Raw genomic sequence first — 16,329 nt, 5'->3', positions numbered from 1 at the left:
ATGCTAATTCATTCAGCCATGACCCTTGATTCTTTTGGTCCTCTTCCTCACCATAGTAGGAATGGGATTCCTCAGAGCAGATTGGAAAGGAAGTGATTTACGGTGAACTAGGATCGTACTTCATCTGCGAAGGGATATGATTATCTAAAGCAGCAATAAATCGTGTTGTGCTGTGAACTAACGCAAAGCAAAAGTTTATTATTATTTTGCTTTTATTAATAGCCCATCGAAGTTGTGCAACAACCAATAACAAGGTGTGATCACGAGCACTTTTGTGGCAGCCTATTTGAATGTTGCTGATTACTATCATGCGTTGACGTAGAATGCAATCGCCATGCGCGTCAGCACGAGCGTGCAAATTTACAAAATATGCAAATCTTCATGCCAGGCCAGGCCGGTTGCGAGGCCTTCCCTAACTTAATTCGCCTCAATGTGAGACAATTGAGCCATGCAGCTGGAGCTGTCAGAGAGGAACTCGATTTTAATTGAATTCACCCACGAGGTCTGAAACGTCCGCTTTAGGTCATCATCGTGGAGCATGCTCAGTTCCATGTCGTCAGTTCCGCTCGAGAATATGAATGAAATAGTGAATTTGGCTTCTCAATATAAAATGCACCGATGCTTTAGACCGCCGTCTTCTAGTGAGGCTTTTCCGTATAGATTTTCGAATTTGAAATCAAAACGTTGTCGATTTATCGTTCATGTTTTCGTAAATTGTTTCATTCCTAACATCGCCATCGAGTATTTCACCAACCAGCAAACCTTCGTTTCTCTGTTTATCCAGCATTTCCATCTGCCTCCATCTGTTGAGTAGCGTACCCGCGCTTCCTTATGCTGTGGACGCGTTCTCTTGCCAGCCCGAGATAAAATGCGGGAAAAAGAGACGGTCCGAAGTTATGCTACTTCTCGTTTCATCCTCCTTCGAGCGTGGAGTTCTGCAGAAGTTTAGCTTTCCCTTTCCGCGCGCACAGATGCACTCGGGAGACTGCCCTGCACACAGCCGGTTATTATCGCGGCACTCAGAAGCATAACCATGGTCGGGCGCATATGGTTGCTTCCTGTGCGCAACTCTGAACTCCCCCAAGCGGAAGGATAGGATGCGAGTAGAGCGAAACAAAAAATAAAATAAAACAAGTAATAAGAGTCATGTGCCTTATGCTTTGTGAGAGCGCTAGCATCGATGCTGCTGAAGATCGGTCTGTTCTCGTGCTGCGTTATTGGAGAAGTACGCGGTTTGATGCTGCTGCTGTTGCTGCTGCTGCTGCCTATTAGCTCAGCTGAGAATGTCGGTCCCTTCTTATGCTTGCCCGGGGGCGGTTTATAAACGGCCCCTTTTGATCCGCCAGAACCGGGTGGTGAAATTGAACGAAAGAGCACAAATCGAACCACACCGCCGAGTGGTCATATGTTGCTGCTTCCGTAGTTCGAAGAGGAAGCAACTCACACCCATGTTACGCTGTTCGTCGAAACGGTGAGCTAATGAAGCGGTGAATATTCGATGGTCAATGGGTGTGCACCCTTTCCGGTAGCCCTTTTTGTGTCTTGTTCCATTTGACAAAACCAATTCCCGTGTTTTAGGACGAGCGGATGCGGAATCGATTCATGAGAGAGTATCCTTTCGCTTGCGTTCGGCGAGGAATGGTGTTTTAGCGTCAACCTCGCCCCCGCCCAAGACACACAGACGGGTCGAATGCTAGCTAAAGTTAACGAAGCGAAAGCATTTAATGAATTCAAATGTCATCGTTATGAGAGTTGATTGACGAGCCGGCGGGGCCAGAAGGGCTAATAGAAGGCGACGGTGTGCGGGTCACCACCGTCTGGGTGTCTGGAGAATACGCATGGTTAGTTGCTAGGGTCAGTGAAAATAACTGTCTATTGTTTCGTTTCATGTATTTACCAAATTTATTTGAAACCACACTAACTGGGAACTGTGGTTGTCGTGAAAACGCTGCGTGATTTGCCTCGAAACGCGCTCCCAACTGATGTCCGGTTCTCGATCATAAGGTCACCATGCGAGTCCCGTCAGCTTTGGCACGCAATTTTCTAATTAACTTTTTTACATCCCCTAGCGCCAGTCAAGGCCCCAACCCATGGTCGAAGGTTTCGCCTCCGGGGGAGAGCGCACAGACCCGGCTTTTACACGTGTGAACGAGTAACTGAGCGAGTCCTTTGGTTAGAATATGTTAAGCAGCTGTTATGCAGGCGTTGGGGATAAATAAATTGAGAGAGAAAAAAAATCTGCCATTAAATGTAAAGCAAACATTTACCCAACAATAATGGCACACATTACTAGACAAATATTGTGGCCACACACAAGTCGTTAAACCATTCCTGAGTGGACCAAGAATCGAGTCTGACGTTCGGCCGTCCACGAAACGCCGGTTGTCGTTTTAGCGAGCACTTTTCAGCATGCGCGATCATCGAAAGTGATTTTTGGCAGACTTCTGACGAGCTGCTGACCCTCCCAGGGGTCCCCGTCACAGTCAATCATCATTGATCAAGTTTGAGGTCACGTTGTGACGGCGGCGAGATGGGTGTGTTTTATGTTACCCACTTTCCAACGCGAGAATGAGCCGTTCGTTCGTCGATTGGAAGGGTGAAAAGCGAAGCCACTTCAGGGCAAGCCGCTCCATCGTTTTCCACGTCGGGCGCACAAAAATGACGGCTACATTTAATATCTTTTACACTTGAACGAGCGTCCCGGGGTGCGTCGTGAAGTTCGTTCTGCGGCAAAAACGTTACCGTAGGAAGGGCCTCATGGTTTGGTTGGTTTCTTGTTTTTCTATCCACCGTTCTTCAGGCTTCAGTTTTTAAGCCACATCACGTTTGCGTGTGCCGGAGCGGCTATGGTTTGTTTTGTTTTCGTTTTCGTTTCGATTCGCTACGATAGGGAAATTGGTGGTCTCCACGAGGTAAGCTTGTACGCGTGTACGTGTGCGTGGAAAAGATCTGATACAAGTTCCGCCTGTAGAATGGGGTATGCTCGGTTGGTAGTGCCGGTGCCGGTTCAGCGCGTTTTCCCCATTGGTTCCGCTGGGTTTCCAACCATTTTCCAGTCTTTTACTGTTCTCTTCGCACATACTGATGCTTCTGTTCTCAAACGGTTTGGGTACTGGGGGCTCAGGCGAATACAGCGAGTAACCGCGGTCTTCTGACTAAAGGAAATAGAGAGTTAATAATTGAGTAATATTGTTGAAATGTGATTCAATTTAAATGCTCGCGCTACATAGCGTTATCATCAATTGCATGTGACAGATGCCAATATCACGCTGTCAATTAAAAACAAGGGCCTCAATATGTTTTTAAGTTTACTTCCACTTTGTCAGCAGCACATGCTCAGCAGCATATTATGATTCAATGAATGTTTGACTTAAAGTCGAGTATTTCATTTTTAAAATAAAGTTTCCAAAATTTTGGTTGATTTTATTGCAGTTTGACATTGTCCCATTGTGGCATTCATTCTAGCAGACGGCGCACCGTATCGTGGGCCTTATGTTTCTCGTTTGGGGTTTCATGTTTCAAGCTTCTTATGTTGAGCTGCTTCTTTATTCAAGTCACCACATCCGCCCGGATAGAATTAACCCGAAAGGTCCGATGGAAGGGCGGTGTGCTTTAGAACTGTGTGCTACCTATTGCACGAGTTTGTGCGCCATGTTTCATTATGTTCTCGCTATGCAGAAACCCCACCAGGGCCACATTAAACCGGTGCCAATGCGTTGTCATTTCCGTCCGCTGTCGACCATCGAGGAAACGATCAAGCGGTACACGATCGTTAAAGAGCAACTGCACGTTCCGTTCAGGTATCACGATTGAAGTAGCCATTGACTACATCGGTGTTGACATCATTTCATAACGATCCGAGTAGACAGGAATAAGGCATTGGATCACTCTTTCCTTTCTTCGATGTCATCAGTCACCTCCCTTTTTCCCACCTGAGCGAATAGCTTTACTTCACTCGATCGAGCGGATTGTCAGGGGAAGTATGGCGGCCTCCAATGGAGACGTGTAGCTTGGAGTGACACATTTGAAATATGTGCGTGCGGTGAGTTTTAATTAATTTCGCCAGATTTCTTTTCCACCGGCAACTACGCCCCGACGAGTGCTGTTCCGGCGGTGTCCCTTTTTGTGGTTGGAAATTCGTAGGGTTTGCCCAAAATCACTCCACAATGTCAGTCATCTCCACCAACATGGAGGACGCGTGTACCACACGCACTCTCTGCTCAATCAGCTAATCGCTGAAGCTTCCGAGGGAGCAGCCAAGGAGAGTCGATTGGTGTGGCTGCTCGTTAAGCGGAGCAATGCTGGCGAAGCATAGCCCCCGGAGAGTCAATGGTCTCATAAATCAGGACCAGAAGACAACACACTTGCCACGGTGGCAACCCTCCCGGGTTAGCGCTGTCTGTTTGTTGACTAGCGGCGACGTCTATCGCAAGCCGGCGTCGTACCAATATTGATTTATGAGCCTCAATCGCGCTCTAAACGGGGGACGAGACCGAGAACGCGAGATACCCGCCAGCAGGTTCATCTTGTCAAGGGCTAGAAATTGGGTCCAACATGGATCGCTCGTGGATGGGGAGATGTCAAAGGGTAAGTCTTGGGATTGATTCGACTGCGTTTGGTTCACTGAGCAGTGGGTTCTTTCGTGAGGATTTGCCACAGAATGAGTCAAAGCTGCTCACAAGAAAGTCTTAATTGCTATCGCAATAATAAAGCACTCTTTGAGAATGACTCCGTGTGTTACGGTGATGTCTAAAGTGATCATTAATCCACGGCAGGGGTGTAAATTATAACGGGAATCTTTTCTCACCTGGAAAGTTACATTTTGTCGTGGATAATAAGAATTAGTCATTGCATTTGTCGGTGTCGATTGTTGGCTATGAATCACTTCAACTTCCGATGATTCATGGTTTATGCAAGTCCACAAGCAGGACCACGAAGTCAAATATCCCACGGTCATTATTTTATTCTCACAAATTGTCCCGCAAAACTCGTTCTGATCTGTTAACTATTTAGCGGATGCTATTGCATCTTATGGCAAACATTTCGACTGCACGGACAAATGTTACTTTCCCACGACAACTTTGACTTCCACGCTTAAGTTTCGGCATTTCGGCACGGAATCGAGAGAAGCGCATAAATTGACCTCACCCACGTGACCTCATTATCCAACGGATAAGCCAACCATCGTGGAACGAAAGACTCCGCACGTCCGAAAAATTCGAAATAAGAACTCCAAACCGCGGTGAAGCGGAAACGAATCAACCGGTAGCCATTTTGCGAATTGCAAGTGCATCGCAAAACGCGCCTGTCGTCCACCCAAACCCCACCACCGGAGGCATGTAAATAAGATGCAAATACTGCCGACCTGGGGTGGTTGTTGCCGCTTTCCCGTCCTTTAATGTTTGTCATGAATTCGAATGAAGGCGCAAAGTGCCGATAGCTGCCGATGCATCCATCCCGAAATGTCTCTGTGTGTGTATGTGTGTGTGCGCGTCACCTCCAGTGGCGCCGGCGTTTTCCTGCCGGTTAACTGCTCGGCCAATCCAACGTCGGTTCCAATTCAAGGAGCCGGTCAGGACGATCGCTCGTTGCATATTTATTTAAATTATTATGATTCTTTGCCCATAATCCTCGGCCACGGTCAGGGCTCGCCGGGTGGAGGAGGGGGAGGTTCCTTTGGGGCCGAGGGGTGGTTGCATTGTTGCATATTTAATTGCCGGACGAAACGGCGATAAATGTGCCCGACACGACGTTCGCCGGAATCCTTTTTGCACTCTTTCCGCGGTTCATCGAAGGCGTCTTCGCGTGGCGCTCCCCAGGCGGGAGTTCCTCGACGAGTTCGCTCTCTTCTAATCTAGCAACGTGCCGGTCGCCGCCGAGCCACGTTTCAGCGAGTTTTAATTATTCTAGTGTGTAGTTTAATTAATTTCAGGTCCCATCCCGGCGGACTCGAGCGCTCGGTTTGGTGGAAAAATGCAACCCCAGAGTCAGTGGCCAACGGCCGTGGTGCGTTCCTTATTGGGATTTTTCATTGACTTCGGGGGCGCTGGGACGCGCAATGGTTAAATTGTTTTTCTCGGTTCCTTCTCGACGGACCCACCCATCCGCTGGGGGACTCTTAAGGGCGTACGTGTGAGCAGTGAGCGAGATATGTAAATTCAGCAGCAAGATGTAGCTTCGCACGTCGAACCGCGGGTGCATTGGCAAGTTCTGGATCCTGGAAAGGGAAAATTGCACACATTCTGAATGCTCGACGTGCGCCTCGGACGAGGTGTCGATCCGCGCTTGCTGTTAATTGTTATTACCCCATGGTGCCTCAAGTCGTTTGGGGATGTTTGCTTATCAGTTGATTTTTATTAATTTAAGCAGTCGCCTTGCGTGCCGTCGTTTGAAGGGCGTCCAATGGCTTGGTGGGTAGCTCGGTGTCCTTCTGCCCCTGCTGGGACCTTCGTTTTGGACACATTTTGGTCCCTAATAAGGACGTTTGGAATGCGACGTCCAACACCGAATATAATCGTCTCAATGTTGTTGTTGTTGATGATGCCTTTGGCTTCTGATACCGTAGCAAAGTGAGACTAATTTTCCACAATATGATAATAGTGTTTCTTGTTTTCTGCTTTCCTTCTTTTAATGGAATCATTTATGGTGTTTGAGTGTTTCGTGACATGTTTGGGTATCTCGTCGTTAGATCGTCTCGATAAAAGGAACACGAATAAAAGGAACATTTGATTTTTTACGAGTATAATTCATACTACTGCGTGTCAAATAGCTTGTTGTCAAACCAAAATATATTGTAAATGATTTCTGCTGTATCAATTTAACATAACTGTGAGGCCTCAATAGCCGTCTTCACGCATTTGTGATACAAAACTGTTGCACAAATCTGTTGAACCAGCCTTTTCTTGGTAAGAATCAACAAGTCTTGCTGTATGTGCGTGCGTGGACGAAGCGTCGCTTTCCGTTTGTTGATAAGAAATATGTTTATGGTATGATAACTGTGGCACCATCTTTTGCATCGTGCGTTCCCGGGGCTCGGTTGTACTTCCGGGGGTCATGAATCAACTAGATTACAAGTACAGCTGCGGTTACTTGGAATGGTTGCATTAAATTCAATCATTTTCCGCTCTCTTACACTGCCCAGTTGTGAGTTCAAGTAGAGACAGAAGAATAACAATATGGGGCTGTAATTAATCGAGAATAATTCCTCCAGCGTTTCATGGGTTGTTAATTCAGTAGGGACGTAGTAAGGAGAGGCTCATCGATCGTCCCAACAGGCTCTGCGGGTGTCAATGGTCAATTCCTGTCAGCAGGCCTGTATAGGCTTGAGCGTTTGGGTGCATAAATTATCATTTTTGTTTTCTAAAACAACCGAATCGCTGTGCCTTGCTGGGAACAAGGCTGTAAAAGAGCTGGCTTATCTCACTGGAATTTCCATTAGGATAATCGATTTTCCCCTGGCAGTCACGATCGTGACATCCAGCTGTTTTTTCCCTGCATGCATCTGAGAATTTATACGTTTATGGGGTCTTTATCTCTTTCACCCCTTAAAAAGCCGAGCGGAGAGGGAGTTAAATGTTTGCCCTAGGTCAGTGTTTGCCCATCAGTTCACGTGACAGCTCAATTAATTAATGACACGTGCTGTGCGAGGCGAAGGTTGACGGTTCTATGGAAAGTTTTTTTCCCCACTCTCATGCGTGATCGTGTGGCGCTGTATAATGTGAAATTTATTTGATCTTTTCTCCTCCATTCTGTTTTAATAGCTTTTGTGGGTAATAATTAATTTAAGGATCGTCTCCTCAAACACCAAACATAAGCCCATGCAAAGTCAATGCCTCCATTGATCCCGCCCGTTCGGAATTCGCAATACATCGAGCTGAACGTGCCGGGTTGCTTTGTTTAGCAAAAAAAGAACGATCCATTGATTCTATGACGCGGAAAAATGCGTTAGCAACACGGCTTAATTTGTTCTTTTGCACACCAATCTGCACGAATTTTCACACCATACCCACCGTGGCACTCACTTTCCATGTCCCTGCCCTTGCGTTTTTGTAACGCATCGTGCACCGGGAGCCGGTTGGAAAATCTGGCAGAAATTGGCATTAATCCTATAGCGTGTCGTCCTCCGGTTCAATAGCCATAGATTGGTGCCGCCGAACTGACGGGGGTTCTATTTTCGGTACCCAAGCGCTTGACTTTGCACGTTCACGAAATCTCGCACCGGTAAGTGCGTGTCTGTGCGCAGAGTTTTCCGTGAAAACATCCGCCACCCATCGGAATATGCGCACGCGGAGGGAAATTCATTTTCTGCACAAACACACTCACGCAAGCCACCCGTAGATGATCCACTTTCCAGTGGCGCGGTTTCGCTTCACCGTCGTAAATCTTATCCACACGGGTTAAGTGCGTCCTCTCCTACCTGATGCGCCGCTGCCCCCACCTTTTGGTTTCATTTTATTTTAGGGCTTTCGGTTTCGATTGGAACCTCCTCCCCTCTGGGGCATGATCGGAAAGGGTAAACGGCCGCCAGCTGCGCCACTTTACGCGAACTCGGGCTGGATGATTTAGGGGTGTGTATTTTCCCGAGCATCCACGGCACCAAACCGTGGAGTGGCCAATTTTGGATGGTTTCTCCGTAAGGATGTGACTCGCCATCTCGATGGTGGATCCCCCGGACCACTAAGAAATATGACAAATTTTCTTCGCTTTGCGTTTCTTCCGTGAGTGCTTGCTTACAGAATATGAAGAAAGCAAGAGGACGTTCAACGAGGAACTTGCTTGGAATTCCACCGGGTGCTCGAACATGCCCGATGGAGGCGCCGCAGCGACCATAAACGTGTTCAGCGGCATCAACAAACCGCGCCCGGTGCAATAACACAGCTGTCGAAAGCGGTTTGTATCGGCTAATTTTATGTCGTGGGTCCTTGCACGCTTGCACCCGCGCGAAACGCCACCGATGCGGAGAGGCCGACGATACGCCGGTTGCATGGAATGCTGGCTTGCAATAATCATGCGACCGATTGGCGTGCGTTCGGGTTAGGGGCACATAATTTTCCGGCATAAATTAACCCGCGCTAATGGCGTTAATCCGTGTGGCGCGTGTGGCAACCGCTCGGTGGATGGATATCGTCCCCAAACGGGAGCAGGGATTGCTGCCGACATTCGCGGCTCGAGCGGCTTTCGAGTTGCTACGGCTCGGCTAATGCGACTGATCACGCTAAATGATCGTTTGATCACCAAATCTGTCGGTCTTTGATACGTCTACAAGGATTTATTTCGGTTGCTGTTTGACGGCTGATGGATAGAATGTTTGTGCTTTCTTTTACTTTCATTCAATCAACCATCGTGTGGAGTGTTTATTTACCGTCTGGTTTTCAGTGAAGCTCAGTAAGGTTGATGCATTTTGCAATGCAACCGATAAGCTGATTTATGGGTGTCGAATCTCTCCTATGCTAACGGTGTGGTTTTAATTTATGAACTATCCTGCTCACGATGCGATGGAGATTTAGATACGTTGCATGTATTTTATCTGTCCCCTCTCAAATGAGCGAGTTCTCTATCCTTCACTTTCTTTCTTTCTCTCGCTTCTTGTGGCCGTGTGCAGCGTGGTTAAGTGATCAATGTTTTGAAAACCTGCTATCCATCACCGCGCGGGGCGATGATGCTGCCATACACGAACACCGGTGTGACATTTCCTTTGTCGCGACCCACTGAACTTCTGTAATCCATCCATGCCCGGTTTCCACGCCCGTTAAAAAGAGGAGACTCCCACCCATCCGAACGGAAGGTTGCAGCAAGTTCCATAAATCACGGTCCCCGCTGGGGATGGCAAATGGAAAGCGAATGGTGAGAAAACGAGTGCACCAGTCCCCGGAGTCCTTTTGGGGTTTTAAAATTCACACTGACCGGTTTTCCTCGCCCTGGTCGTTTGGTCGTTTTCCCAGTGAGGCGAGCGCAACAAATGGGGTGGTTTGTCGAACGGATTGTATAACATTCGGCGCTTCGAGGTGGTGATGGAGCCCGAAAACTGCAACTACCGCGCGTCGGATGCGAAGAAATGCATTTTTCCAAAAATAAACTCACCCTCGCGCTTTACCTCCGTCGTGGAATCGGATCGGGGTTTTACGTTAAAAGTATCCGGAGGTTTTATCGTATAACCCGATCAGACCAGCGGAGATTGGAAAAAAGGGCAAAGGTTTTCCAACCCATTTTCTTTCTTTAGGGTTTCTCACCTCCAGCAGGGTGTATGGCTTTGTTGCTGTTTTTTCTCAGTAATGTTTTTCTTTTGATGTTATCAGTGAGAGAAACCTCGCGATCTCATAAGAATAAACACGGGCTTTCAAATTATAATGGGTGCACTTTTTTGGAGCTAGTCAAACCGATCGGATTTCGTGTGCAAAAACAATGCGCATCTAACTGTCTAAACAAACGTCTCGGTCTTCGTTCCATCGGATCTGGTTATTTTGAGTGCACGCGTTTCTGTTAGAAACTAATCCGCCGTACATGGTTGCCTGCTCGTTTGGATGTAAATCTTTTCCTCTTTTCCGGCGTGCCGCTCGATCCAAAACCAACGACCCGGTGCAATACCCGTTCGAGAGTCGGCGTGAATGTTCTTCATTACCAGCATTTACTTGAGCATGCCAGCATACCAGCGGTACGTCCAAACGGTGTACGTGTAATACTCCGGAGCGAGTGCATGATATTTTTGGGTTGAGAAGAAAAAATGCACTCCTTCCGGCGCACGATCACGCAGCGTCAGTTGCGACATTTCCCGGGTAAAGGAAAAATACCGCCGCAAATAGTTGGGTCCTACTGACCCAAATTTGTTTCCGATTTTCCCGCGCGTCATCGGAAGTCCATTTTTCACCGAATTCCGAATTGCATCCCGTGAAGGCGTGGACTTTGTTCATTCGGCTGAATGCAGCGCATGGTTCGGAGGTTTTTGTTTGACCAATAAAACAGTGCAGCTGCAACGTGCAGCGGTTGGGCACAGTATAGAAAAGCAGGAACGGTTTTTTTTTATCCACGAACTGTATAAACAACTATGCCACGATGCAGCGCATCTTGAATGCAGCTGCACACACGCCCCGGCAACCGGGATCAAGACAGACTGGCGTACAATTACTTGGCGTTACGCACTTGCGGCGTGGGCAGTACAGTTTACATTTTCGTCTGCCCGTTTCCACGGATTGCCTTTCTGGCCGGTTGTCGGAAAACAGGTTCTTCAGCTGCATCCAGTCTCGAGCGGATCGCGCGGGCAAAAAAAAAACCCACGAGCAGCGTTGTCCTTCCGATGTTTGCTTCGCCCTACGAGACAGCCGGGTCGGTCGGGTTTTTGACCCCAAGGGCGTCGTCTCGTTTTGCACTTGGCCGCCGGTGTCAGGGCCTTTTGGGTTTGGACCATCTGGAGCCCGGATGACTGTGGACGGCCGTCGGTACAAAAGCCGTCCAGAAAAGGGTTGTGCAGCAATAAAGAAATGACTCGCCTGCAGGGCGTGTGTTTACCGAAAAATCACTCCACAAGGGACGCTCCATCGCCGTTGTCTGATGAGCTAATGCAAACACGCACGCTAATTGAGCTGTGCCCGAGAGTCAGGGGATTTTCCCATTTTGCAAGCGGCGCGGGAAAAGCTAGAACTTTATAACACACGCTCCATCTTGGTATTCGCTTGGTTCATCTCCACGGTACACTAATAGATATTTACGAGCCGTTTCGGTGCTCGATCGCATACGCGTACGCGACCTTGCAAGTGTGAATCATTCTCGCACGCGTTTTCAGTGGGCGAAAATCCCCGGCCCGGCCGAAAATAACCTGGTGCACATTTTTCGCGAAATCAATCAAGGGGCAACATTTTCCAACGCCTGCTCATCGCATCAGGATTTTAGCATTTCGCGGCTCCAATTTGCATATGAATCACGACGAGCGGCAGGAACCACGGCGCCGTTTCAGACGCGACTGTTGGCGATGGGACAGACAGGCATTACCTTTCGCTAACTGGTTTTTGTGCTGCATCTTGCTGAGACGCAAAATCCCCCAACTTCTTGAAAGCCGGTTTTTTTATTATTTCTGTTGTCCGTCGTTGTTTCTGCTGCATTAGGTGCGGTTAATGTGTGTCTCAGGCTACTTGGACTAAAGGGTTCGGCAAAGAAGGCTTCGTCATCTTGCTGTTTCATCCCGAACGTTCGTCGAAAGGGAAGAGAAAAACGTACTGATCGGTTCCTCCCATGTGAACCGGAATTGCAAGCATCACACGATTCGATCGATGGTTGGAATTTCCGGTGGCCGAGAAATGTTCAAACATGCACATCAATATATGGGTTGATTGGTAACGCAACGGAGCTTCTATTGTGTGCCTTATTTGGAATGAAAGAGGTAAAAAAAAATGGAAAACCCGAAAAGCTCTGCCCCCAGCGGAGACATATTTGCGGCACCATTCAAACACAAGACGCTGGTTTTCGCGAGTCGATGAATTTTGCGGACCTCACCCTCCTGGACTAAGCCATCGTCGGTCGTTTGTTGTTTGAGCTTGGACGCATCGAAACGCATCCAAAGGTCAACAGACACAGACACGCTGGCACCGCGGGTTGAGATTGGCGGTCCTTGACCATTGTGTTTATCTGTGTGGTAGGGGGATTTTTCACGTGAGGGATTTTCAACCGCCCGGCACAAAACACCGTCGGCGGTTTATTTATGCGTCTGCAATGGATCTGAATTCGTTAGCATTGGAAATGGATTCCGCAGCGTGCCGGGTTTGATGCGGGCGCCATACGCGGGCTCCTGAATGTGGGTCCATCGCGTATCTTTTTTTCAAAGGTTTATGTTCCCATTCGGCTACTTTTTTTCGTTCGTTCTTTGTGCATTCCCAATTCGAAATTGTGTGATGAAATGATACCTGTTTGTTAAATATGGGCTGGTGAATTTCCCTAATACCATAAAAAAGGCTGGCAACAAACATGGCATTTAAGAACATTTGCCTAATCTTGAACAACTTTCAAAGATCCGATAAGGATGAACACGCTTGAACTTATGTGTCGATCATGCAGGGTTCAATTTGCACCAAATATATAACTTAGTTAAGGTTAGGCTAGTTTTTAAAACTAGTAACAAATCTAATAGGCTTTGAAATGAATAAAATTGATTAAAAAAGGAGTTGTTTTCTTCCACCGATCCTGCCAGGAGTCGAACCTGGAATCTTCTGATCCGTAGTCAGACGCGTTATCCATTGCGCCACAGGACCCATGTATGTTGATCTCACTTATTTAATTTCGGTAGCCCTTCGAGGGCTTTGCGCAAGCACTCTGCGCATGCGCGCAGTCAAATAGCGCGATTGCGCAATGCACAGCTAGCACACTTTACACTTGTTTCACTGATAGCCATTATCAGCCAGCAATGGGGGAAGGTCACTGCACTTCTCGGCAACTGCTTGTTGATATTTGGAGGCCTTTGTGGTTTTGCCGACCGTTTTCGATGTCTTTATTAGACTTCTTACAAACCCGATGTGTCATTAGAAACAAAAAATACACGCCCCATGCATCACTGGTGAGGGATGTGTTGGGAAATTTCCTTCGAATCACTAAATCAATACCGGTTTCATCAGTTTGCGCCGTTTCGCGATGGTAATGACGCTCACTGTCATAATTTTTGCTGGCCAAACAAGCCACCCGTCTGGCCTCTTTTCAGCGGAACAGGTCGTGTAAATATTGATGTCAAACAGTGTCATTGTCCGTGCAGTGACGATGCACCGGTCGATTTCCACAAGCTCACTGGTCCAACCACGCTCAGCGCAAACAGTGCTTTGTGATGAAAGTGCATCATCGAACAAAGCGCGGCAGTGGCAGACCTTCTCCTCCTGTTTGTATCCTTCCATTAACCTACTCAATTTCCTACTCACCTTCCGTTGGCTCGCTGGGGGCAACATGTAACAAGTAACCCTTCCCGTAGAGGATGAAGCGCCTTTGTATTTGATCAACCTCGCCTCGTCTCAAGCGCAGCTCGATAAATCCCCCCACGATAATCTCCCGGTGGTTATTGGCCATGAAAGTGGCACCCTTGGCCAATGGGGGGGATGCAATCTCTCGTGCCACCTCAAACTGCCCTTCATATTTGGCCCATCATCTTTGTCCACTGAGTCGTGATCTGCTGTTGTCTGACATTGCGTCAAAGCGATCGTTAGCGGCGTCACGGTTCGTCAGCAGCGTCTGGGCCGACCTGCGTCCCTCGAGTGACTCTTTGTTTCGCGTTGCAAAGCCGTCCCGAGAGACAACCCGGATTAATTTAAAAGGATAAAGGAAACACGATCGCATAACAAATCGCCGTACGGAATGATGTACCTGAGGGGTGGAAATAATTTAACATCATTTCGAGGGCCAAATTAATCGCAATGTAGGACAGCATCCGATTCGAAGGACCAACAGGTTGGCCGTGACGATGCAATTCAAGAACAATAACGCAGTGGAATGGCAATGAGAACTATAATTTATAGAAGGAGATTGCGAAAGAGGTGTTACTTCTCGAATACTCCCTTCAGTGCCAGTTCTATAATAAATTGTAAAAATCTAAATACAATCTAAATAAAATTAAATTAATTAAAGCAGTGACGAGACGATCAATTAGTGGAGCATTCTAATAGGATATTTTCCTCTGCTCGAATAACCGCCCGTTAAATTTTCCCGACTGGACCGGAGAGCGATTGGCCACTCCACCAGATATAAATAGGACGGCGTGCCGCACCCGCAAAGCCTGGTGGACGCAAAACGAATTACCCTGTCATGCTAATTCTGGCCGCGAGACACACGCGAGTATGGTTCGTGCCACGGTGCCAAGGTGGACGAGCTCGGAAAAGCGGCTGGCGTTGCGTGGCGTGCTGTCCGGCGATGTCTTCCGGTATATCACGGATGACAAAACACGGCCGTTGCCGCGCGTGGTGGTGTCCATCACTGGGGCCAGAAGGACGCACCTTTTTAAGAGTGCTCTCGCGTGTAGAATGAAGCGTTTCCAAAAAAAACAGGAGAAACAGAAAAAAGAAAAACCTGATTGAAAGTATTTCCTATTTGCCTACCGAATGTCCCTAGGGGTCAGAATCGTTGTTTTAAGAATGAATCACTTCAATTTGCGAGTGAATTAACCACCCCCAATTTACCTTTGTGTCAATTAGGCAGTGTAAATACTTCACCAACCGAGGGCCGGTTCGTTGGGTGCCATTCAGTGGGAAGAATAAACCAAAATTCATCTCAAATTCTCCGCGCGCAAACACTCTCATCCCCTTAGCGAACGACGCGATACTAATTTTATGCTTTCCCAAACCAGGGATGGTGGCGCCTGAGGGAAATGCTTCCCACACAAACAAACACACACAAAACCGCGCACATGTACGTGTGCCGGTTAACGAAATGTGTCGTCAAAATGGGACGCGTGATTGTTTTGTTTACGGTTGCGCGAGATGCCGCCACCGGTAGTGCGTTGGCGATGACCGGCCAGGCTATAATACTTTATTGCTACCGAAACTGATCTGGCAAGCCGCCCGCCCGGAAGTCCAATTTAATCGGCAACCGGCAAACCGTTCGCGTCGAGAGCGTTATTTGATGAAGATCGATTTAGTGGCAGCTCGGCGCGGGTTGTATGGGAGTTTTAATTACCGCAAGTCGATTTTACTGCAGCCGTTGGAATGTGGCCACCATTGGTCGCTGAGGAACCGGGACGATGAAAAGATGCACGCTTGGAAGCGAGGATGTGAGTGATTAAATTGCATAAGCTGCCGTCCGCGTGATGTTTATGGTCATATTTAAAACCGTTTAGTCGTTTCGTGAACGCGTCCATGAGGGCAATAACTCTTGTCCGGAGGGATTTTAGATAATATGTTTTTTTTTAAGCTTGAAGAAATTCTTACTTTTTTACGAGCCCATCTTGTTGATTTATTTACGCTGAGGAAATTGAAAACAATAATATTTTTAAAAGCCATTTTTTCATATTTAAGATCTTTTTTTCAATTCTTATGAAAGTAGTTTACCACTATGGGTAGAATTTCTGACAAACGGACGTAAATTTAGGTGCTTAAAAAACGGATAATTAACATTCAATGAGGCTAACAAACGTCCACTTGGCTTTACGAATTTTGAATCACATTTATCAGTAGCCAAAAGTAAAACAGCGCTTCAAAGCTGTGTTGCGTTATTCACGTTACAACTATCAATTACATTGCGGGAATAATGTAGCCCTTTGTCACAATCACTGCCCGTGCCATTACACCGGGCGGTGCTGCCGTTTGATAAAACAGAGACAAAAATCTCATCATCCAAGGATGCGGGCCATATTTCTTTCCACGGCTTCAGACA

At 47.5% G+C, this 16,329-nt stretch overlaps 1 protein-coding gene and 1 non-coding gene across 2 annotated transcripts in view; one reads left to right on the top strand and one right to left on the bottom strand.

Moving 5' to 3' along the window:
- LOC128721156 (matrix metalloproteinase-14-like) overlaps positions 1-16,329 on the top strand; it is a 46,891-nt gene that overhangs the window by 916 nt on the left and 29,646 nt on the right. The window lies entirely within an intron of this gene.
- Trnar-acg (transfer RNA arginine (anticodon ACG)) lies at positions 13,163-13,235 on the bottom strand. Its single transcript has one exon. It is a non-coding gene; the product is annotated as a tRNA-Arg (tRNA).

This window comes from Anopheles nili, chromosome 2 (genome assembly GCF_943737925.1).
Source record: "Anopheles nili chromosome 2, idAnoNiliSN_F5_01, whole genome shotgun sequence".
Taxonomy (NCBI): Eukaryota; Metazoa; Arthropoda; class Insecta; order Diptera; family Culicidae; genus Anopheles; species Anopheles nili.
This window is presented reverse-complemented; position numbering and strand designations above follow the sequence as displayed.